Source organism: Rattus norvegicus, chromosome 4 (genome assembly GCF_021556685.1).
Source record: "Rattus norvegicus strain SHRSP/BbbUtx chromosome 4, alternate assembly SHRSP_T2T, whole genome shotgun sequence".
Taxonomy (NCBI): domain Eukaryota; kingdom Metazoa; phylum Chordata; class Mammalia; order Rodentia; family Muridae; genus Rattus; species Rattus norvegicus.
The window spans coordinates 59,207,975-59,233,801 of record NC_141537.1 but is presented as its reverse complement, the minus strand read 5'-3'; the positions used below and the strand labels follow the sequence as shown (position 1 = coordinate 59,233,801).

At 40.4% G+C, this 25,827-nt stretch overlaps 1 protein-coding gene and 1 pseudogene across 2 annotated transcripts in view; both read right to left on the bottom strand.

The window, feature by feature from the left end:
• Ahcyl2 (adenosylhomocysteinase-like 2) overlaps positions 1–25,827 on the bottom strand; it is a 148,723-nt gene that overhangs the window by 104,437 nt on the left and 18,459 nt on the right. The window contains exon 1 of one of the 2 annotated variants that reach the window (XM_087657193.1): positions 10,251–10,396. The gene's annotated coding sequence lies outside the window, so the exon portion shown is untranslated. 2 annotated transcript variants of the gene reach the window in all.
• Positions 2,650–3,424, bottom strand: LOC147994782 (large ribosomal subunit protein eL19 pseudogene; annotated as a pseudogene).

Here is a 25,827-nt window from a genome sequence, read left to right as displayed (position 1 = left end):
TATGTTTACAGGTGAAATTATAAAATCCTTGACTTTATATCAATAATCCAGGGACTTGTGGTAGGAACCACACAAGTGGGAACCACTGCAAGCTGGTGAAGCAGAATCCTGATATTCTAAGTTGAGGGCCTCATGCTGAAGTTGGATGTGGAAAAGAAGATGTAAGAGGATGTCATTTCTTCCATACAAACATCCTCATCTACATGGCCACACTGTGAGTCCCTCCATTGATCTTAAAGAAACTGGACAGTACATTGAAATACCTGGCTATAGTTTATCCTATCTTCAAATTATTGCCCAAAGACTAATCAAATGTACATTAAAATTCTACTTGTTAAAAACAAGGATGGTTATGGAAATGTATGGAAATGGCTCAGTAGTTAAAAGTGCTGCTAACTCAAGCAGAGGACACAGGGACCCAGGTTTAATTCCCAGCACCTACTGTGGCTCACACCCATCCTTAACACCAGTTCCAGAAGATCCAACACCCTCTTCTGGCCTCCACGGACACAAAGCACACATGTAGTACACAGACACATATGCAGGTAAAATATCTATAAACATACAATAAAAGTAAGTAAGTCTTTTTAAAGGAGCAGCTGTAGCGCTGAAGAGATAGATGTCTTAGCATCTGAAAGCACCGGTTGCCCTCAGAGGTCCAGGGTTGATTTCTAGCACACACATGGCAGCTCACAACTGTATACAACCCTAGTCTCAGAGAATCCAAATGACCTCTTCTGGCCTCCACAGGCACTGCATACACATGGTATGCTGACATGCAAGCAAAGCATTCATGCACATAAAAGCTAAAACAATTATTTTATTAAAAAGAGTCCTGTGTTCTATGTGTACAGTGTTTCAGCAGTAAGAGCTCACCCTCAACCCCTGAGAGGCAAGCAAACACTACATCAATAACCTATATTGTTGGGCTGGAGAGATGGCTCAATGGTTAAGAGCACTGGCTGCTCTTCCAAAGGTCATGAGTTCAATTCCCAGCAACCACATGGTGGCTCACAACTATCTGCAATGGGATCCGATGCCTTCATCTGGTGTGTCAAGGACAGCAGCTTACTCACATACATGAAATAAACAAATAAGTAAATCTTTAAAAAAAAATAACCTATATTGTTTTGGGAAGCACTTGGACTGCCCTGATCAGTCACTCAGAAGAAAGTTTCTCATACTTAATAACAGGGGTTTTTGTTAGTTTGTGGTTTTTGTGGACACTATGCATATATATATATATATGTATATATATATGTATATATATACACACACACATATATATGCGCATAATATACTTATATGCATCGTGTGTAATTTTAGCAAATACAAAATAATATGATTCCGTAAGGGTTTATCAAACAACCTTGGTATTATTTGTCCCTCATCCCTCCTTATTTAACAGACTGTGGGAGCCCAACTCCAACAAATATTACATCACAGCTCCTTCATCTATGGCTCAGGAAACATCTCTGAAGAGGGGGCAGAAAGATCACAAAAGGCAGAATACTAGGAAGTTGGCTGTTGCACAGCCTCTCCTCGAACAGCTTCATACGCAAGACTTGGACAATGGCAATACCAGCCAACGAACATGTTACTGTGGAGGGCAAGTTTAATGGGGTCCTACCCCTGGCTGGACAAAGCACTATAGGCCACTAATGACTGCTAGTAGAATTAGCCTTTCCCAGGGATGGGCCCCTTTACTGACTGTCCAGTGCAGAGTGGTCAGCCCTGAAACTATATCCAACAAACAACAGAGACTAACTTGACTAAGCAGGTTGTACACATATACATCCATCACGTATGCAACAACAATAATCAAGGAAAAGGAGCTATCAATTTGAGAGTGGGAGGTGTAGGAGGAGCCTGAGGGAGGGTAGCTGAAAGGGGGATACAGGGAAGAAAGATAGGGAAAGTGATATAATCCTATTTCAATTTAATTTTTTTTTTTTTTTTTTTTTTTTAGGAGAGATGCTGCCCAGCAGTTAAAAGCACTGCCTGCTCCTCCAGGGGACCCAAATTCAATTCCACCAACCACATGGCAGCTCGCAACTGTCTGTAATTCCAGTTCCAGGAGATCTGACACCCTCACACAGACACACATGTAGGAAAGTCAGCAGTGCACAATATATTTTAAAAGTGAGAAAAATTTTATAGAAGAAAAATCTTATCATGGTTATTTTTACTTTATTCACCATTCAAATTTCTAACTGTTCTGTTATAATACAATTTTAACAACTTAGTTTTGAAAAAGAAATTTATCAAATTCTTTTTTAAAGAGATTTATTTATTTTATGTCTGTGAGTACACTGTAGCTGTCTTCAGACACATCAGAAGAGGACATTACAGATGGTTGTGAGCCACCATGTGGGTACTGGGAATTGAACTCAGGTCCTCTGGAAGAGCAATCAGTTCTCTTAAGTCCTGAGCCATCTCTCCAGTCACTATCAAATTCTTTTAGCCTTAAAAAGAAAAAAAAAATCAGGCAGTAGGAACTGACTACATAGCTAACATATAAACCTATTTGGGAACTGCAAAAAAAATGTCTTGTGGTCACTGCTTGCCCTTATGCCTCTGATATTTGGCCTTTATTGTGTGTTTCATTATAAGATTTATTTTTATTTTCAGTTGTGTGTGTGTGTGCGTGCGCGCCATGTATGTAAGTATGTGCACATATGATGCAGGTGCCCTTATTTTTTTTTTTAACGGACAAGGACAAAGGCTTGTTTTATTTTAATGACTGATCCAGGTGAGGCCACAGCCTGGCCACTATGTACAGACATGAGGGACGCTTCATTTCTTGGTCTCTTCTTGGTCTCTTCCTCCTTAGACAGAGTCTTGATGATCTCCTCCTTCTTGGCTTGGAGGCGCTCCTCCCGGTGCTTTCATGCTTCCTTGGTCTTAGACCTGCGAGCCTCAGCCTGGTCAGCCAGTAGCTTCTTGCGGGCCTTGTCTGCCTTCAGTTTGTGGATGTGCTCCATGAGAATCTGCTTGCTTTTGAACACATTCCCTTTGACCTTCAGGTACAGGCTGTGATACATATGGCGGTCAATCTTCTTAGATTCCCAGTATCTCCTGAGAAGCCAGCGCAGGATCCTCATCCTTCTCATCCAGGTCACCTTCTCGGGAATCCGAGTGTTGGCAGTACCCTTCCTCTTCCTTATGCCCATATGCCTGCCCTTCCATCAGGCCAAGGTGTTCTTCCGGCATCGAGCCTGGGAATGGACAGTCATAGGCTTCTGGATGATCAGGCCATCTTTGATCAGCTTCCTGATCTGCCGACGGGAGTTGGCATTGGCGATTTCGTTGGTTTCATTGGGGTCCAACCAGACCTTCTTTTTACCACAGCGGAGGACACCAGAGGCCAGCCTCTTCTGTAGCCTGAGCATACTTATGGCTGCAGACGCAGCAGCGAAAGGGGCAGGTACCCTTATTAAAATAAAGTTATTTTAGCTTTTTAGTTATTCTAAAACATAAGGGTTAGGTTAGATGGGCACTAAGGTACTTTTCAAATCTTAAAGTCTTAAATTCCATGACTTAACCATCTTCAAAGGCCGTTTTTATCCCTAAGTCTCTTTAGTTCTGTTTTTCCCAGGGTTGAACTCTATTTTACTTTCCTGAAGATTAGCAATAGCCTGCAATAACTGCTAAATGGGGGGTGGGTGGTGACAGGTAAAGATGCTCACTGATGGGGTTGATGATGACCTGAGTTCCTCAGGACCTACCGCTGGGACCCACGTGAGGGAAGAAGAGAATCCACTCTTGCAACGTGTCCTTTGACTTCCACACATGAGCTGTGTTACACATGCGCCCACACACCCAGAAAATAAATAAATGTTTTAAAAAAACATTTTTAACACCGAACACCAAATGCCTTTAAAAAACCATGTGAACCAGGACTAACTCCCACTTCAGAGCTTGGAGGGATCGGCTACACCACCCACTGCAAGTCTGGAGTCTGGAAGCTGCACTGCCTGATTAGGTTAAACAGCCTGTACTGATCAAACACGGAGAGATCTGGTGTACGTAATGGTGACAACTCCTGCGTTCTCTTCCCCATATATAAATACTTGGGCAATAGTTGTTTCAAAATGTGACCCCCCAAAAAAACCAAAATAAAACAAAAAACTTGGTTTCCTTTCAAGGGATGCTTGATGTTAGAAGTTCTTTCAACACAAGTTTAGTATCCCTAATCTGAAGAGGCCTGGACATGACAGCACAGTGGGACATTCTCTACCACAGAATGTTTATTTCATATACAGGGTTATTGAAAATAACTGTTAAAGGGCTAGTGAGATGGCTCAGTGGGCAACATTCACCACATGAGCCTGGTAATCTGAGCCTGATTCCCAGAACCCTTATAAAAGGAGTAGAGAAGCAACTTAACAAAGATATCCTCTGACCTACACACACACACACACACACACACACACACACACACACACACACACACACACAAATTTTTAAAATATTGTATAAAGTTATCTTCACCTGGGGATCTAACTCCAGCTGTTTCTTAGGAATTGAGGTATTAAACAGATTTGTAAAAATATCTAACAATGTGTCTTTTCTTCCTATTAGGAGGCAGGCAAACAGGAATAGTTTAGTAACTTGGGACTGCCTTGTTTGGGCTACATGCACACCCCTCTTCTAATAATAATGCACTTGGTAGGCTGAGACCCTACCTACATGTACTATGTATACACACCCCATTCCGAGCAACAGAGAACGTTCCTCGTCCCTTAACAACCATCAAACTCAGATTCTACCCAGTCATATTCTTCAAAAGACCAGTATGAAAGGAGGAAAAACTGACCCAGCCTAGGCTCCTTTGGGATGCATGAATAGTAAAGTAAAACTGGATTCCTGGTGGATTGAAGGTGGAGGTGTACACCTTTAGCTCTACCACTCAGCAGGCAGAGGCAGGCAGAGGCAGGCAGAGGCAGGCAGATCTCTGTGAGTTCGAGGCCACTCTGGACTACAGAGCAAGTTCCAGAATAGCCAGGAATACACAGAGAAACCTTGTCTTGAAAAAACCAAAACCAAACCAAACCAAAACCAAAAACTGGATTCCCAAAGTCAATTTTTAGTGATAAGCCCCCTATTTACCATCTTATGCTGATGCATAATAGGACATTCATCACGGGAAAGAAGATGTGCAATAGATAAACTATTATATAAACCTGTCAATCAAAATAGACAACCACCCAAAGTATGCCCTTAGTATCAGTGTCTCCCTCCTTTAGACTCCATTGTTTGAAAGCTTCAGGCTACAAGCTGAGACTCTACAGTGTCTTTGTTTATGTGTCCTGCTGTTGCTCTTCAGTGTCTCTGACTTGCTCTCTGTGTGGGTACCTCATTGTCCGGAAGAGCATCTCCCTCAGGAAGGAGGCTGGCACTAAGTCCAAGGATTAAAGTTCCTTCTCTGATGATCCTTTCTCCTTTTCATTAAAATGTGCTAAAACTGGATCTTCAAAGTCCCAAAGCCCCACACCCTGACACAACAGGAAGCCTGTGGCAAACACTCCTTCCTAATCTGGGCAGGTGACGCTGGTCATTTCAGGACACTGAGATATGTTAGTTTCCTTGCCTCTCAGGTTCTCCATTAAGAGTCTCTGTGCTCTGATTTCTGCCCCATTCGTCTAACAAACCTGTAGTTTAGATCCGGTCAATGAACTTGGGTTAGCGCCTATAAGAATGATTCAGGGAAGTCTCAAATAGAAGGGAAAGAAAATAACAAGGCCCTCAGCACAGCTAATGCTGTGAATACATGAGGGCAACATCAGGAAAACTATGGCGCATAAAGACATGAGGATGCCACCATGAGAAGAAAGTGGAGCCCATGTCAGGCTTACACATACACAACCACAACCTCAGCTTCATCAGGGCCTGGGGGCACTGGACCCCTCTGTGCCATACCTTCTAATTTTTATATTGCAAGACATTCTAACTGGATCTCTCTTTCTTTTTCTTTCTTTTTTTTTTTTTCTTTTCTTTTCTTTTTTTCAGAGCTGGGGACCGAACCCAGGGCCTTGGGCTTGCTAGGCAACCGCTCTACCACTGAGCTAAATCCCCAACCCCTCTCTTATACTGGTAGAAACTCAACAATTTCAGACATTCCTAGTATATAATTCTATATATGGCACTACAAAAGTTAGACTGTCTTCCAGTCTGAAAAACAATAGAGCTCCAGAAACTAATAATTTGGATTTTTCTATTTTGGAGGGAAATTTCTTTCTTTCTTTCTTTTTTAAGTAAGTAAGTATATGGCTGTAAGTAAGTAAGGGTACACAGGTGCCTCTGTTGGTCGAAGGTGGGTGCTGAATGCTCTGGTCCTGGAACTAGGCATTTGTGAGTCACACAGGTCTTCTAGAAGCACAGTGCTCTTAACCACTAGGCCATCCTCTCCAGCCCTCAGGCTCTCAACCGAGCATAGGCAGAGGAAAGGGAATAAGCGTGGCAGTCACAAGACAGAACCCTTCAAGATGATTTTTCATCCTCCCAATGATAAGAATCACATTATCTCAGGATGGTTCCAATTATTCTAGACCTCGCCATCAGATCACTTCCTTGACTGTGGTGAGGTGACCCTACTGAGAAGACTAACAAACTCCTTCATCTGAAGCCACACAGCCACTCTCCTCAACCAACCCCACACCTTGCTTTCTTTTATTATTCCACTGAAAGAATTCATAGCCTCATCACTTTCCCTTAAATTATTCAACTAGAACACAGTCTCCTTAAATTAGGAAATCTTAGAAATCAATTATTTATAAAGGAACAGTCACTAGACCAAAGGACAGGAACTTCATTTTTTTTTTTAAGGAAAAATGACTGCATTGTGGAAGTACTTAAAGATATTAAATTTAAAACAATATTTGTATCTTCATTTTGTTTATAAAAGCCTCAGGATGTAAAAAGTTTCTTTATTCTATCCTAGGAGGTTTCTTCCCTGAGGTCACAAGATCGAATGAAATGAGCTAGATGGACTACTTTTAAAGCGACAAACAAAAATGGCCACCTGATGCTCTTGGAAAGTAATATGAGGAACAAGGCTGCAATGTCTAGCTCAAACCCCAGGCCTGTGTTGCAAACTATTTGTCTACTTATATAACCAGAGGACAGATTAAACCTCTTTGTTTTGCAAATAAAAACACGAGGAATTAACTGAAAATATTTTTATTATTTTTCTAAGACAGGGTCTTACTATCGAGCCCTAGGTGGCCAGGAACTTGCTACACAGACCAGGTACCTACCTCTGCCTCCTGAGTGCTGGGATTAAAGGTGTATACCACCATGCCAGGCTTAAAAATACTTGAAATCTAAAACAATCTCTCAAAATGATTGAAGAAATTTAAGTGTAGAAAAAGCAAATTCATGTCTGTCCTTTGACAAACATGCACATTTGACAGCTATGTTTATCATGAAACATTTTAAGGACACTGAAAAACAAACCAATCAGGTACAGTGGCTCACATCTCTAAAATAGGATGAGGCAGAGGCATTGTCACAAGTTCAAGGACATCTTGAGCTACAAAGAGAGTTGCAAGAGATACCTGCCTGAAACAAATACATAGAAACAATGCACACCAAGTAATAAAGGACCGGGAGTCCTAAGAGACAGGAAACAACGTGAACTGAGATCAGTGAAACCTGCTGCTGTCTCCTCTCGCCTAGACAGGGAGCCCTAGGCCTATCTTAGCTGAGAAGATTGAGTTGAGAGCCCAAGGAAATCAAGGCAAGAGTCTGCAAGCTGGTCAGCACACAGCGGCATGTGGGATCTGGCAGAGAACCTGTAAATATTCAGCAGTATTGAAACAGAGGCAATGTGAAGTGCCCCTCGGGACAGGAACCAAGCCTCTTCCCCTAATCAGAAATGAAAGCCCAACCATGTGGCTCTGGGTGGAGTAAGCCCATGGATTTGAGGGCAGCTCTAGACAGAGCGCTGCCACATGAAAGTGAGCTTAAGGAAAAGATCAAAGTGTACTGGTAACTCAGAAGTGATGTGAACAAGGGAGAGACCCAGGACCCAGGAAAGTAAAATCCCTGTTGGAATCTAAACTAATTTATCAGAAATAGGAAGATAATGCCTCATATAGACAGGAAAACAGAACAGCTAAAAGGCAATATGCAACTGGCATAAATATTGGAATTACCAAAGAAGGGCATTAAAACATACGTCTTATTCAAAAACCACGAGACAGAAGACATTTTTAAAGGCTCAAATCACACTTGTAGAGATAAAAGTACAAAAGGTTGTAAATGCCCCTCTGAAGTTTCTTTATCTATAATCCACTGTTTATATAATCATTCAGCTTTCCTTCCAATTTTGGATATTTTTTCCTTTTTGAACTACCAGTTTCTTAGAAAGTTCCAAGAAGTGTTATTTTGGTTGTTATTTTGCTCAATTTTAATATTAACTGCATTAACAAAATAGAATTGCCAGTATGCTTAACATCCACCACTCAGTGGTATTGGCTAGATTTACTATGAATTTAGCATTTATTCAATATTTTTTAATTTTTTAAGTGTGTCCTCATCTATTAAGACTCTCTGCATGCCTATCAAATAAAGCTTGCTGGTTATTCAAATTTTTAATATATCTTCTCAAAAAGTATTTGCCCATATGACCATAGGTTACTCAAAAAAGTCAGAATTTGTGGGGAGCGGGTGTAGCGGCAATTCCAAGATGGCGCCCGGGACTGCTGCCGAGTCTTACGACTAGCACCTGAAAGTAAGCCACGCCCCATCGTGAGAGCTAGGTTGGCGCAACAGGACGATAGATCAGGCCATGTGACGTGGACCTATGAACGGAGGTTACGCAGACTGGACGGTTGAGGCGGAGTTGAGGGAGGTTATAAGGGAGTGCGCTTGGGGGCTGGAGAGAGATTGTTGCTGCTTGCACACTAAAAGGTTCCTGAATAAACTGCTTTGAGAAGAGCATCGTGGTGTTGCTCCTTTCCTGCTGGTCGGGGTTGGAAGCTACAAGAATTTCTCACTGTGTGGAACTACCAAACTACTCTTATAACTATACTCACATATTTCTTCCTGCATTATGTATGTATTTATTTTTATATATGGAGATACAGATTCTCCATATCTCTTCCACCTCCTCCCCTTCACTTTTGATTGGCATCTTAGTCAGACCTGGGGGCACTTAAAAGATAGAAGCTGGAATAGGGAAGACCTGACCTACTGTGTATCAAGTGCCAGGCCAGCCAGAGCTCTGCTATAACCCAAAAAGACCAAAACTAACTAACTGACTAACTAACTAAAACTAACCAACCAACCAACCAAATAAATTCTTGCTTTGTTGCCAAGAGGAGCCTAAGCTAGGCTCAAGCAATCCTCCTGTCTCAGTCACCTAAGCAGCTGAGATTACAGTCATGTGCCACCTTAATTACTCATTTAAAGTTTTCCTAATTATTTTTAACTCTAATAATGACTTTTGCCTTCATGTGAATTTTCTCTACCAGTAATACCCTTCACCAGCTTCTTTTAGAGTAGGTTTTTCCACACTTTTACTTCCATTCACTCTGATTCCTTATGTCTCCCTTATGCATAGATATGTCTCTCACAAACTGCACAAAGCTAGATTATTTTCTATTTTGTCCAACGATATTACAGTTATTTATTGCTATTTAAAAAAAAACCCTACTGAGCCAGGTATGGTGGTACATGCCTTTAATCTCAGCACTTAGGAGGCAGAGGTAGGCATTTCTCTGTGGGTCAAGGCTAGTCAGGTCTACATAGTGAGTTCCAGAACAGTCAGAGCTACATAGTGAGACCCTATCTCAAAACAAAAAAACAGGACTGGAGAGATTGCTAGGTGGTTAAGAGCACTGGCAGTTCTTCCAGAGGTCTTGAGTTCAATTCCCAGCACCTATGGCAGCTCACAACTGCCTATAACTCCAGTTGCAGGAGATCTGCCACCCTCACACAGACATACAGTTAGGCAAATCACCAATGCACATAAAATAGAAAGAGAGAAAGACAGAATTCTAAGTACCATACAGAGAAGCTGTGAAGCTTCTTATGATCCAGTCTCGGCAGTCCCAACAAATGACAGGCTTTTCATAAAGTGACTCACTAAAGCCAACCCACATTCAACAGAAGGAGAAAAACAGACTCTTATTTCTGAATGGCAAGAAAGGAAGAAACTGCTGCTGGCTACTTTGGAGTCAAACAACTACCACAGACCACCCGCTGGGCCCAACAACTCCCTCCCACATGCAAAATACACTCACCCTCTCCTAAGACCTTCAAAATTCTCATCTCATTATGGCATCAGCTTGATGTTCAGTATCTCGATATCTAAATCAGGTCCAGCTTGGTTGGAGCTCTTCAGATGCAGTTCCTCAGGTACAGCTACTGGAGTTTTATTCCTCTTGATCTGAATTAAAGAGACAAATTATCTGCTCCCACACACTCAACACACAAACACAGGACACTGAGACTGACTCAGGGTCACCACAATACACATTCTCATTCAGAATATCAGGCAACGTGGGAAAGAGCAGGAACGAGGCCATCAATTCTGAAATTTAGTCAGACACAAGCCACCATTTCCTGAATGACAACAAAGTCCCACTCCCTGTAACAATTCTTTACACTTCCTGGCTCTAACCCTTGGTTACTCTATTACAGAACAGATGGTTAGCATACAATTTCTTAAAAGCCTTGTATATTTTCTAAGGAATCTTACAATAGACAGAGATCTGAGATTTTATATATCTTTTCCCTCAACTCAAGTTCTGTGTGAAGCTAATGTTAGAAAAATAATCTCAAGATCTACAAATGTCCCTTGTCTAAGGACATGTTTAAGAGAGACTCTGAAGATCTTCAGACTTGCTTTTATGTAACTGAAAGGTTCTGTGTGGTGTCGCCTTCAATCTTTAGAAAGTTTTAACAAATGGATTTATTTGAGGTCATGTTTTACTCACAAAACCTTGAATTTTATCTTTGCTTTGAAGCCATGTTTTTAAGCCAATAGTCATCTGAAGCTAGTAGGGATGAGGTTTTATTTTCCAACATACTCAATCTTGAATTAGGGAAGTATTTCCTCTTGTATGAAGTGTTTGCTCATGCCTGTAACCCTACCATTTGGGAGGCTGAGGCAGGAGAACTGCCACAAGTTTAAGGTAAGGCTGGACTACAGAGATTCTCTGAAGAAAGAATAAATAGTTGGGTATGGTGGCATACACCAGCAATCCCAGCACTGGAAGGTAAAGGTAGGAGGAGCAAGAGTTCAAGGCAAACATGGACTCCATAAAACCCTGTTTCAAAATAAATAGGCAAACAAAAAAATATTTCCTTGTAATAGCTTATTTTTTTGCCTCATCTCTATTTTTTGTACCTTGTAAGCAACTTGCAGAAGCTAAATAGCTCTTTAAAACATTCTGCCTACAAATTTATTAATTTTATTTAATTTTTTATTTATTATGAGAGGGAGGAAGGAAGAGGGAGGGGGAGAGAGAGATATGGCAATTGCTGGGAGCAGTCAGAGGATAAATTTTGGGAGTCAATTCTCTCCTTTCATCTTGTTGGGGCAGCATTTCTCTTCTTGTTTCTGCCATGACATATACTGTAGACTAGTTGACCCAGAATCTTCCAGGTGACTCTCCTGTCTTGGTTCTCATCTCCCCATAGGGAGAGCTGGGTGGGTGACATTCAGCTTTTTCCCATGAGTTTTAGTTCATCATCTTGTACAGTAGAGTAGTAAGCTCTTTCCCCCTCTGAGACATCTCACTGGCCTCCAATTTTGTTATATTTTTCATCTTCCGTGGTATTTACTACAGATGATAGTGTCAACAGCCAAACAAACCATCTACCAATGATGTGTTAAAGATTTCTTTTTTCATAGCCTTCAGCAACACCTTCCTTGCTGTTTCAAGCCTTCGCTTAGTCTTCTTGAATGTCCGTTCATCTTCAACTTAACACTAACCCCCACTCAGCAGACTACAGACTGTGACAGCACAGAGTTGTCTCAGTTATCTTAGGAACAATCTACCACAAAGCTTAGTGGCAAAAACTACAAACATTTTACTGTGTTCACACAGCTAAGGGTCAGTATTCAGAGAAGATATAACAAAGATACTTATGTCTACCTTGTGATCTCTGAGGCCAGGTGGGTTAGTGCCAAGTTGAAGATGTCTAGACTGGGACTATATGCCTGGGCCCTATGTTTTGTTTTGTTTTGTTTTGTTTTTTTACATGATGTCTACAACAGCTGTAGTGTCAGCTGTCCAAAATGTTTCCTTCACTCACATGGCTGAACTTCTCCCTCTGGCTTGGGTTTCTCATAGCATGGTAACTTGGTTTCCAGGATGTGCTCCATAGAACATTGCAAAAAAAAAGTTTAATGAGGTCTAGACAGAGGAAGCTGCATTTTTTTTTCATGATTTAATCACCAAACCCACAAGTATCGTTTCTCCCACATTTTATTGATCAAGTGACAAAAAGCCAACTCAGATTCAAAAGGAACTGAACAATGACCTCTGTTTTTAGATGGGGGGCAGGGGGAGTATACACACAAGAAAGGAACTAATACCAGCCTTCCTGGAAACATACTACCACAATGTGTATTTTTTTTAAAGATTTATTTTTATTTATATGAGTACACTGTCTCTGTCTTCAGACACACCAGAAGAGGGCATTGGATCTCATTACAGATGGTTGTGAGCCACCATGTGGTTGCTGGGAATTGAACTCAGGACCTCTGGAAGAGCAGTCAGTGCTCTTAGACACTGAGCCATCTCTCCAGCCCCACAATGTGTACTGTAACTGCTAACTATAATTAATTTACATTCATATAATTGATGATACACTTAGATTGATTTCTACCATGTTTTCTATATCTGATCATGTTTGTAAAAATTTGTCTGATCTTTTCTACATTCATCACGTTTTCCCTTTTTGCTCTTCATTTGAGTAAGTGTACAAATCATACTCCATTCAGTGCCATAAGGTGTGCCAATCATAACTGTCACCCAGGTCAAGAATGTAATGTTACTAACTAGTCATGGTGTAAAATGTCTATAATCCCAACATTTAGGAGGTAGAAGCAAAATGATCAGGAGTTCCAGGACATTCTCCTGTACATAGAGAGTTTGAAGCCATCCTGGGCAACATTAGACTCTATCTCAAAAGCAAACAAATACAGCTGGAGGGATTACACAGTGATCAAGAGCACTGGCTGCTCTTCCCAAGGACCTGGGTTTGATTCCCTCCACCCACATGGTGGCTCACAGACTGTAACTCTAGTCCCAGGGGATCCAATGGCCTCTTCTAGCCTCTGTACTGAAAGCCTGTGGTACAAGAGATATACATGCAAACAAAACACCCATACAATAATAATAATAATAATATAATAAAATAATAATAATAATAATAATAAAGGTTTAAAAAGAACCAAAATGCAGCACCTTAGAAACCATCTTCACAGCCCTCCTAATCATTAACCCCTTTCCTCTTCCTCAAAGATTACTCATGACTTTTCATCCTGCTAGTGTTTTCATTGTCATATAAATAAAATCATAGTGTTGTTAATTTGTGTCTGGCTTCCTTTCTTCCATGTTTTCTTTACTCACTATGATCTTGTGCTTCAAGGCAGCAACTTATTCATTTCTATTGCTTACCAGTATTACACTGTATGGGTGGATTACAGCTGAACCAGTCTACTGCCCAGGGAATTTTAAAGGCCTATTAAGAACAAAAGAACAACAACATGGAGCATCTCTGTGACCAAGATGAAGGCTATTCCATCTTTATAGAAAAGTTCAGCATTCGCTTCAGCCCAAAGCCATTGGCGTTGTCACTGTTTCAAGATTATGTGGTCATATCAGAGCTTTGGGTTTCCTGGACTCAGAGGGGAAAAGAAGGGCACTGGACCACACTTACACACAAGGACAAACCAAGGTCCTGAAGTGCACAAACTTCCATGGTATCTCTCTGCCTCTGGGCAGATGTTTTCCCTAAGCCATATTTTTTCCTTTTTAGACAGCATCTCACTGTGCGGTTTTGGCTGTTCTTAACTTTCCATGTACACCAGGCTGGCCTTGAACTCAGAGATCCACTGGCTGAGATTAGAGCTGGGCACCTTTGTATCTGTCCAGACCAAATTTTAATGATGCAGTGACTTTTAAAGAACAAAGCTTTAAGTAAGAATGTAAAAGACTCTTTCTATGAAGCTGTTAAAACTGAAATCCCATGACAGCCTGAAGCTTTAGGTTTTTGTTTGTTTGATTGATTTATTACTTCTATTTTTTTAAAACATTTATTTATTTTATTTAAGTATATGACTATGCTGTTGCTGACACAGCAGAAGAGGGCATCAGATCTCATTACAGATGGTTGTGAGCCACCATGTGGTTGCTGGGAATTGAACTCAGGACCTCTGGAAGAGCACTGGCTCTTAACCACTGAGCATCTCTCCAGCCCCCACTTCTACTTTTTTTTACAGTCCGGTTGTTACCCACCTCCCGGTCTGCCCTCCCACAGTTCCCCATTCCATTCCTTCTCCAAAGGACCCCTCCCAAGCCCCTCACCCCTGCTGCCAGGCCTTCCCAGCCTGGGGTCTCAAAGCTCTTGAGGGTTAGGCCAGACCCAGCATCCTCTGCTATTTATGTCTGGGGCCTCATACCAGCTGCGTATGCTGCCTGGTTGGTGGCTCAGTGTCTTAAGAGATCTCAGGGGTCCAGGTCAGTTCAGGCTGCTGGTCTTCCTATGAGGTCATCCTCCTCAGCTTCTTCCAGTGTTTCTCTAATTCAACCACAGGGGTCCCCAGCTTCAGTCCACTGATTGGGTGTAAGTATCCGCATCTGTCTCATTCAGCTGCTTGTTGGGCCACTTGGAGAGCAGCCATGAGTCTAGTTTTCAGTTCCTTTTCTCCTCCAGTGTTGGGCACTCATGGCCCTGAGCCTCTGTACTGTAGGCAAGTGTTACTCCACTGAGCTACGTCCATCCCCAGCTCACGCACATTCATTTGTCTCTAAGATTTTTCTTTACCTTTTTCTACATTCATCTATGAGATTTAAAATAATGTTTATTATACATTTATCTGGCATCTACCTAGAAATCTTTACTATTCATGTTTTATTAAATGTTAATTAAGTATTTAATGGTGAGGGGCACCAAAAAAAAAAGGGGGAAACTTGACTAAGAACAATTTTTTTCTGCCTTTTATCTAAGATAGAGGATGTAGAGATCTTAGGGTTTTTACTCAGACTCTAGCTGTAGGAATATAGAGTGCTTGACTATCCTGTCGTAACTGCTTTATCCCTGGTAACTAAATGGAAGGGCACACAGGCAAAGTAGTTCTGACAGGTAATAGATAAGAAGGCAGAATCACTCAGCAGGCAGATCCAGATTTTACAGTGAGGCACGTTGAAGGAACTGCAAATCAAAGCACTAAAATAACCTAATAGTCTCTTATGTCCCTTAATTTATTTTTTAGTAAACTTTTGATCTTCTACCAAGTACTGTATAAATCTGTCTGAACTAAAAAAACAAACTTAACTCAAGGGCTTTCCATCAATGCTGAATATTACTCAGAAAAGGAAAAAAGAAAGAGTTTAGAACAGCTCCGTGGTCAGGGCTTGCCTAGTACACGAGTTCCTTGCAAGAACAAAGAGGAAAAAAATGGGAAGTGAAATTAACACATGGGGAGGCAGCAAGATGGCTCAGCAGTGAAAACGGCTTGACACAAACCTGATAGCTAAATTCAACTCCCAGAATCTACAGTGGACAGGAACTAACTTTCACAAAATTGTCCCCTGACCTCTACAGGCAGCACTGGTACACACAAACCATGTCATAACATAACAAACAACTTTTTTAAGATTCTGGAAAAATATAAACAAAATACCTTTTAATATTCATTTCAAAAAGCTTAATGCTATAAACTGTTGATACATGCTAATGTGTGTATTAAATGATAGGAAAACATAAATATAAATTAAGAACCAAATAAAATCATTAGGTAAGATAGGTATAAACATTGTAAACTTTAAAATTTAAAAATAAAGTGCATGCCTTTAACCCCAGCACTCAAGAGGCAAAGGTAACCCTGTGTTTGAGGCCAGCCTAGTTGAGTTCTAGCACAGCCAGAGCTTGTCACTCCCTTAGGTAATTAGACTCTAGGCAGTTATGAATATGATGTGGTAATGCTACTCTAAGCTGCACACACTATATAATATTCAGCACTGTGTTCTCCCCACTGTCCCATCCCAGCATCTGATTACTCAGAAACTCAGTGAAGTGAGGGGCCTACCCAACATGGCTCTGATAGAGACGGTATATCCATCAGATCTTAGTAAGACTATTCATGACTCTTTCAAGCTATAATTTCTTCAAGTTTCCTTAGAATCAGTGAGCTTCCCCATCATCCTTAGACTATGCTCTCATCTCTTCTCTAATCTTCTCACATATTTCCCTTCTCTTTGTATAAGTAAAAAAGCAAAGTCTATTTTGGCTTGCTTTGTAACCAAAGAATCAATCTGATAGTGGCTGAACCACTGTAATTAATTGTTAAACGTTTGTTGAGTGAAACTGAACGAATGCACTGAAAGTCAGTTAAATACACACTGTGAGAAAGGAAAGGAATACAGAAGCAAGAAACAGGAACATCCTGAAACAGAGATGCTGACTACACATCAGCAGAAGTCATACACTGGCACAATCACCATCATTTTGCACAGCTTCTCTCCTTTGTACTCCACATTCCAATTGTTACAGCCACAGACTCTGAACATTCACTTGCCCTTTTTCAATTTCAAATCTACAGAATCCTATCGACTCCACATTCAAGACAGACAGAACCCAACAACTCCTCCATATTCCCTGCAATTCTCTGGTCCACAGTGTCAGTGAAGGCAGAGCAGCAGCTCAGCTTGTGGCAGCATGATAGTGGGCTGTGAGGCAGGAACTAGGGGCCAGGTAAACCTTCAAAAGCCTAAACAAAAACCTTCCACTAGTGAAGCCCCATTTCCTAAAGGTCCACAGTCTCCCAAAATAGCAGCGCAAGTTACAGAGCAGGAATCCAAACCACAAATCTGTAGAGGCCACTTCAGATTCAAACCATAACACCAAGGCATCTTCCTTTTAGACTCAGACACAAGCCAAAGTTTCAAGATTATGGTAAGGGGTTGGGGATTTAGCTCAGTGGTAGAGTGTTTGCCTAGCAAGCTCAAGGCCCTGGGTTCGGTCCCCAGCTCCGGAAAAAAAAAAAAAAAAAAAGATTATGGTAGTCCTAGGATACAAAGGTGAGTTTCCAGGGTAACTATGTCTCTCATTTCCTTACATGCTACCAGCATTATGCCACTACACGTTATTTCGGTAGTTTACTGTGTGCAGTGTACATTAATCAGGCATCCAAGGCAACCCCAGCGAGTAGAGAAAATTTGATGAAACATTACATTATTTTTCAAAATTGTCACCAGTTCCTCCCTGGTGGAGGTTAGGGCATCTTTAAAAGGTTGATGTTGGATTGCCTGCACAACTTGTTTGGTCAATGATAGTTAATACATGAAAGAAAAGCTGAGCCTGGTCACCAGCACTTGTCATCTCTACATTTGGGAACCTGAGGCAGGAGTACTGCTAAGAGTTCAAGGTCAGGGCTGGAGAGATGGCTCAGTGGTTAAGAGCACTGACTGCTCTTCCAGAGGTCCCGAGTTCAATTCCCAGCAACCACATGGTGGCTCACAACCATCTGTAATGGGATCTGATGCCCTCTTCTGGTGTCTGAAGACAGCTACAGTGCACTCGTAAAAGAAAATAAATCTTGTGTGTGTGTGGGGGTCATGTTCAAGGCCATCCTGGGTTATATAAGAAGTTCCAGGGAGCCAAACTTTTGTAACAAGGCCCTGCCTCAAAAATAATAATATAAAGGAAAGTGAAAGAAGGGAGGAAGAGGAAAGGAAAGAGAGGAGGAAATAAATGCATAGTTCACTTTTGAACAGTCTTCAGAGCAATGCTATGTATATTCTACCATGCCTCATTTCCTTCTGACACAGTAAGAAAGCCTCAAATCATAGGCGTATCTCTAGCCTGAATCCTGGAACAAAACTACACAAAAGGCATCAGCATATGCAAAAAACAAACCATGTTTAATAACTACTGACAACTGGGAGCTGCTTATGACCACAGCATAACAGACAAAAATGATTTATATGGTGCGTCATAAGATGAACAGGCTCATTTAGTTTTAATCAGATTTCCTACAAGTATTAATAATAAACCTACAAGTGTTATTCCTGTATTTCCAATCCCACCCTAAAACTTAACTGTATACTCTTAAAAACCTTTGTATTAGGATCTCATTATATAGTCCAGATGGCCCCAAATTCTCAAGTCACCTGCCTCTGCCTTTCAAGTTCTGGGACTGCAGGTGTGTCCACCATGACTATCCTAAGAAACTACTTTAAACAGAGTTCTTCTGTAGAAGATTGGCTAAGTATACACAACGATTCCTAATTGGCTATTCCTTCCTCAACCTCATCCTAGAACGTCTGAGATCCCTACTAGGCCTTATCTTGTCTACAGTGAATCTTAATATGTATCTCTCTAACTATACTTTGACCCCCTTGAGAACAGAATATACCTTGCTCATCTCTGACATCCAAATATTTACCAATGCAATAAATAAATCAATATGAAAATTATATCATTTATTGAGCTAGGCATGGTGGTTCATGCCCTTAATCTTACCTCTGGAGAGGCAGAGGCAAACAGATCTCTATGAGTTCAAGGTCAGCCTGGTATCTAGTCTCTAGGATAGAAACCCTACCTCAAAAAAAAAAAAAAAAAAGAGGAAGAGGAAGAGGAGGAGGAAGAGAGAAGAAGAAAAAGAAAACAAAAGAAAAAAAAGAAGAAAAGAAAATTATACCACTACAGCACTTATGAAAACACTAATTGTATTTTTCCAGGAAGGGTGTATACAAAAATATAAGACATGACTCTTTATCGTATTTAAAAAATTATAGAAAATTTAATCCATTTAACTCTCAATTTGCTTCTATTTCTCTTTATTGAAAATAATTCCATAGCAGGTTTAATAGCATAATCTATTATCACAGCACTGGGAAGGCTGACACACAGGGTCCTTAGCTTGGAGGTCAGCTCAGGCGACACAATGAGATCCTGTCTAAAGAGGAGGGCATTAAAGAACTTTAAATTCTAGAATAAAATAGAGTATGTGTGGTTAAGAACAAACTAGACCATGACATGGGGATGGGGGAGGAGTGGCAATGAAAGTAAAAAGAGCAAGGAATAGCTTATAATAAGTTCAGGTCTCTGAGTCCAAATAATTACACCCTCAAGCACTGAGAGCTACAGAAAAAGAACTAACAAAGAAAAGAAGTAACAACTGAAAATAAGAGAATTCAATTTAAATTTCTAATTCCAAAGGAAAAAGAAGACTACAGTCTTTAATACAGAATAAGAGAGTTTGACAGAAAAACCCTACACTGACCTACAATGGGACAGATAAGATTTCTGGAGAGAACCAAAAGTCAGAATGAGCCACTAAAAATAAGATAATCAATGAATCATGCTAAATGCAATTTTACTTTTGTGACACAATTGTGTGACTGAGAAAACATCAAATATGTATCATTGAATCTAAATAACGTTTCTTATACTGGCCAGGTCACAGGTTCACCACTAATTAAAATAAAAATACCACTCTCAGATTAATAATCAATGGTTTAATCTCAATATGGATAGAATTATCTAACGTTGCTATAGAATTTGAACTCACTTTAGATGTGATCGCAACCTTGAATTTTGCTAATGACTAAAAGGCTATCAATAAAGATTAAGCGATAGCATGAAACAATAAAAAAAATCACAAATGCACAAGTAGAAATAGGCTGATAATTAAAAAGCTCAAGATTAACTTCAGTATGAGAGGTCAGCTTAAAAAGCTAGGCCTATAGAAATACCTCAGTGGTTAAAAGAACTGGTTGCTGTTCCAGGACACCTAAGCTCAGTTCCTAGCATCCACATGATGGCTCACATCCATCTACTACTCTACTTCTAGAGTATTACAATGCCTTCTTTTGAGCTCCACTAGGCAGCAGGCATGCATGTGGCACATGGCTGTATCTACAGAAGCTAATATAATCAACTGATAATAGTACAGTGATATGAACAAGGAAGAAAAACTTGTTATTGGATAGGCAGTGTCTTGAGAATTAGCATTGGAATATGACCTCTTATTTGAGTGATATTACCTATAGATGATAAATGGGGTCAGAAGAGGATTATCAGGTTAGTTTAATAGATCTCACAAGTAAAACCATAGGAAGAACATCTAAGAGAATCAAGAACAATCTCTAGGGACCCAGAAAAATGGCTCAGGGGTTAAAAGCACTTACTGCTCTTGCAGAGGATGCAACTTTGGTTGCCAGCACCCATGTTAGGCAGTTCAAAACCACCTGTAACTCCAGCTCCAAGAGATCCAACACCCTCTTCTGGCCCCCTGAGGTACGTGCACTCATATGCACAAACACACACACACACACACACACACACACACACACACACACACACACACACAGAGAGAGAGAGAGAGAGAGAGAGAGAGAGAGAGAGAGAGAGAGAGAGAGAGAGATATTCAGCAGTGGGCCTTACAGAAAAAAATATCCCAAGAGGCTTTTGTCTCAGGTTAGGAAATTAAGGAGGAAGCCAGCCATCTTGAAAGTTCACCATCCTTACTACCTAGTCATGGCCCCTCTACCTATCAGGGAATCTAAGTTCCAAACCTTCAATAATACAGGAGTATCTCTTATGATGAGAATGACTTGGATTTCCCAGCAACAGAATCATTTTCATTCTTCCTTTACCAAGAGAAAAACCAGGGCTGAGGGAAGCCATGTTTTATCTAGTGCCATCATCATAATAACCATTAACCTTGAATAAGAACCTGAACTGCTCACTGACAAGCCCTTCTTGAAAACCACTAGGCTCTTGGAAGTACTAACAAGTACAGCACTTACCAGCTCAACGTGCTGCAATTACTCTGGTTTCACTTTTAGCTTCTCTTCAAGCATCATAATGTCTAGACCTAGAAAGAATACCTTCACTAAAAGTATAAAACAGGATTTTTTTTTCTTAAATCTCTAAGGCTAAAACAAAAGATGTGAGAGGAAAGCTGTCTCTCTTGGGCTGCTTAAAAAATAGCCTTGGCACTGCTGGTTCTGATGAACCAGTCTGTCTCCATCTGAAGTTTGAAAGCCTTCTTATACTAAAGACAAACTAGATTCATTCCTGTTTGATTAAACCTGTTTCTAAAGGACTGAACTTAACTACAAATGGTTCTATACTGCCTATTCCAGGAAACAGCAATCATACCTTTGTTTCAAAAGGTTATTATGACCACCTGTTGTTGCTATGACTACCTTGCAGCCACGTCTTTGTTTCAGGTCACTGACCCACTTTGTTACACTTATGTTCTACTTCTGTAACCCCATCTATTTCCCTGCCTAATCCCCCATTTAGAAACCCCCTAACTACTGGACTATAATCCCTTATCTCCCACTTGTCCACTGCCGATCTCTTCACACACACACACACACACACACACACACACACACACACACACACGCTTGCTTTAATTGGTTTAACTAATTAGGCCAAAATGATTTGGGTCAGTGGTCTTGTCTTTCTCCTGGAATCTTTTGGATTAACAGTTCCATCACAAACCAGATATTGGTTATCATCAGTCATGAAGGTGCTTCTCTGAAAACCTAAATGGTTTCCTTTGTGTCTTAGAAATTTAATGCAGAACCACAATATCAGTGCCAGAGAGAAGGGAGGATTCTGTCAGTAAAGGAAGCACAAATCTCAAAGTGTATGTAAGAAAGCACATTAAAGATGCATCTTAAGTTTTGTACATATATTAACACACAGTGCTACTACCTTGGCAAAACTTTTAAGATCGGATAGCACAGGATTAAAAAATGTTCAAAGATCAGCTATACCATTATTTGGAAATAGTAAACTGCTAGTCCACTCCGGTTGTAAAAGTAATAAAGGAATACACTAACAAGCACCCACGCTCTCTACCTCCTCAGGAGAAGACACATTTACATTATAATAGTTGCCATGGTTACTTTAATTCCATCACAGTGCTTTTCTCTGACTGCTTAATCTAAAGCCTGGGTGGTATAAGTTAAAACCAAAAATCTTAATTGAAGCTAACTCAAAACTCAGCCTACTCAAAAGTTCATGACCTACAAAAGTTCATGACCCACAAAAGGATTTTGTTCTAGCAACAAAAACTGTACCTAAAGGTACAGACTGTTGTTTTATTAGTCTATTCTGTTCAATATTTTACTGTTATCCCAGGAAACCCTGGGAGTTGGTATTTTTATCTGTCTTAAATAGCTTGTTGTATAAAAAAGGATAAATAATGCATATTACTAAGGGCAATGAATCAAAGGAGTGACTGATTGCTAGATTCCAAGTATATACTATCTTAGGCTTTAGTAAAAAAAATTATTAAAAACAAAACAAAAATAACAAAAAACTATTGTCGTACATAAACTGTCAGCATTTTCTAAAAATGATAACATGTACTTTCTGGCTCTGCAAGCAACACCTAATCATTAGTACTAACAAAGCAATGCCCACACAGAGCACAGAATAGAAAGCCACAAGGGACAGAAAAGATAGCTCAGCAGGGATGAGTGGACTGCACTTCCAGAGTCCCGGAGTTCAGAGTCCTGGAGCTCAGCACCTGCACTGGGTATCTCACACCCATATACCCAAGGGAATCCAATGTGTCTAGCCACTTTGAGCACCTGCACTTACCACACATATCTGCATACACACAAACACACACACACACACACACACACACACACACACACACACACACGTTAATAAAAATTTCATAAAGGACAAAAGAGGATGCCAGTGCACACCTTTTACCACAGCACTAGGTAGGGAAGCATAGACCAGTGTATCTTAAGAGTTCAAGGCCAACCTAGTCTACAGAGCAAGTCTCAGACCAGTGAAGGTCACACAGTAAAACTGTCTCAAAATAAAGTCAGAGACAAAATTGCTTTCCCAAAAAATTTTTTAGTAAAGACGGCAAGGAAATGCAGTCACTTGATAAATTGTGGATAAAAAAGTAACATAAAAAATACTAATAAATAACAGTAAGTTCTGGAGATGGTGTGTGAGCTTGTCTAGCTCCCAAATGTGATATCAGACTTCTACTCCAGAAAACAGACCTAGTGAACAAAAGAAGAAATCACACTGCCCATGAGTTTCTTTTCTCTGATGTCAAAATTCAAACCTAGGGTCATGCACATATTAGGCAAACACTCTACCACTGTGCTATGTTCTAGGCTTCTCACACAACTTTCACACAGTTTTTTTAGGTTCTGTTGACGAGAATTCAAGAAGGCAAAATGACACACTAACAGCAAACTGTTTCTATAATTATGATAAATTCATATGATGGAACATTCTAGAAATTTTACTTATTCTTGTATGTGAGGAGGGGTAACACATGCCCTATCACAGGTGTGAAAGTCTGAAGACTTTAGGGAGTCAGATTTTTCCTTTCTCCTTGTTAAGGTAGGATCTCCCTTGTTATTTCTGCCATGCTAGCTGGCCCACAAACTCCTGAGTCTCCTGTACAGTGCTGAGGTTACAGATCTCAGTCAGGCCACCACATCCAGTTTGTTTGTTTGTTTTTTGTGGGTTTTTTTTTGTTTTTGTTTTTTAAAGATTTATTTTGCTTTTAGCTATATGTACCTGTGTGTAGAGATGTATGTATGTGAGAAGAAGTGCTCATGGAGGCCAGATGAGGGCATCAGAACTCCTGAAATTGGAGTTCCTGGCAGTTTTGAGCCACCATGTAGGTACTAGGAATCAGACCTGGGGCCTCTAGAAGAGTCAGTGTCTTAACTGCTGAGCAATCACCAGACCCACTTCTTCTCCTTCTCAGAGCAGGGCAGAGGCTTGAAAAGCCTGACCATGGATTCCAAGCATCATCTCTTTCTTCCTGAGTTAACAGACTCCTGTGTATTCTGCAACTTCAAGTGGGATACAGAGTTAAAATAATCTGTTGCATATTAAGGGAATACAAAGAATACAAAGTATTTAAGGCAAAGAAGTACTATCAAAAAGTAATTTTTAAGATGAAGAATATCTTAACTAATGCTCATAAGTAAAACCAATGTTGATTTAGAACTGTCAAGTTTCTATCCTGACATTAATATATTTATTATAATTACAATATATTATACATATATGAATGTGTATGTATATTATAATATACATATTTAGTGTATATTTATATAGATACATATATCTGTATGTCTATGTGTTTCACACATAGTTGCATAAATATAGTACACACACACACACACACACACACACACACACACACATATTAGTGTTCCTGTTACTATTGCCTATCTAGGGAGCCTAAAACACTTTGTTATCAGTGCTGTCTGGCCCAGGCTTAGTTAGTTATCAGTGTTATCTGACCCAGAGGCAACCTAACAACCTTGTGCCATACAAGAAAAGGCTAGGAGACAGCTCAGCTGGTGCAATGCTTTTCTTCCTTTTATAATGCCCTGTGTTCAGTCTTTAGCACCACATAAAACAGATGTGGGGGTGCGTATCTATAATCCCAGCAAACCAGAGATGTAGACAAAAGGATCAAAAGTTCACGGGTCAGGCCAAGACCTGGTGAGACTGGGAATTTGAGTTCCATCCTTGGAACCCACAAAATGGGAGAATTGACTCCCACAGGTTATCATCTGACTACCACACACATGTGCTGCCTCTGCCTTATACACACACACACACACACACACACACACACACACACACACACACACACACACGTATAATAAAAAAATGAATAAATATAAAAAAAACTTTTAAGGTTCAACGTCATCCTTGGCTACATACCAAGTTCAAAGTCAGTTCTGAAGAATGTAGAACTTGTCTTCTTAAAACAGTTGAAAAACAAATACTAAATTGTCCACAGATATGAATGCATCAGATATATCCAAGAGGCAGAGATTAATTAGGTTGCTGAGTGGAGACACGTATACTATAAATCAGTAGTTCATAGCTAAGGCTCAGCTCCATAAGCATAAGCATCAGTGTTTGTTATGTGCAAGCTAACATGATGCACAGTATACGACAACCTCATACCTGCAGAGCATACCTAACGGTCCAACTAGACAAGCAAAGCAACTATTCAAACTGTGGTGGAACACACTTGAACTCTGGCATTCTTCAGCTGAGGGAGGAGGATTACCTGAGTTTAAAGCCAGACTGGGCTACAGAGGAAGACTGTCTCAAAATAAAAAGAACAAATAAAAAACAGTGAAGAGATTATAATTAATGAAATATACCACCCAACGTAAGAGAAAAAAGTCAATAAATTATTACTGAGAACCCCCAAATATTCTAACAATATAAAATGTATGAGTCATTATATATTAACTCAAAGACAGCACAATGAAAAAGAACACAGACTCAGCTGTGTACCCCAGTGGGTGTACTGGAAGTAGTGGGGTTTGTTTTACAATTTGTAGTTGTAGGCTTTGCCACCCGGACCCCAGTTCTCGGTGTTATTTATTAACAATGCTCATGGCTTTTGGCTTGGGCTTGTTCAGTGACTAACTTTTAACTTATTTAACCCATTTAAACTAGTCTACGTCTGCCACATGACTGTTACCTCTCGTCAGTTTCATATGCCTGACTTCCTGCCTTGTGCTGACAGGCCATCACCCCCTTACTGGCAGGTGATGCTCCCACACTGTACACAAGAGATCATCCCTACACAAACAG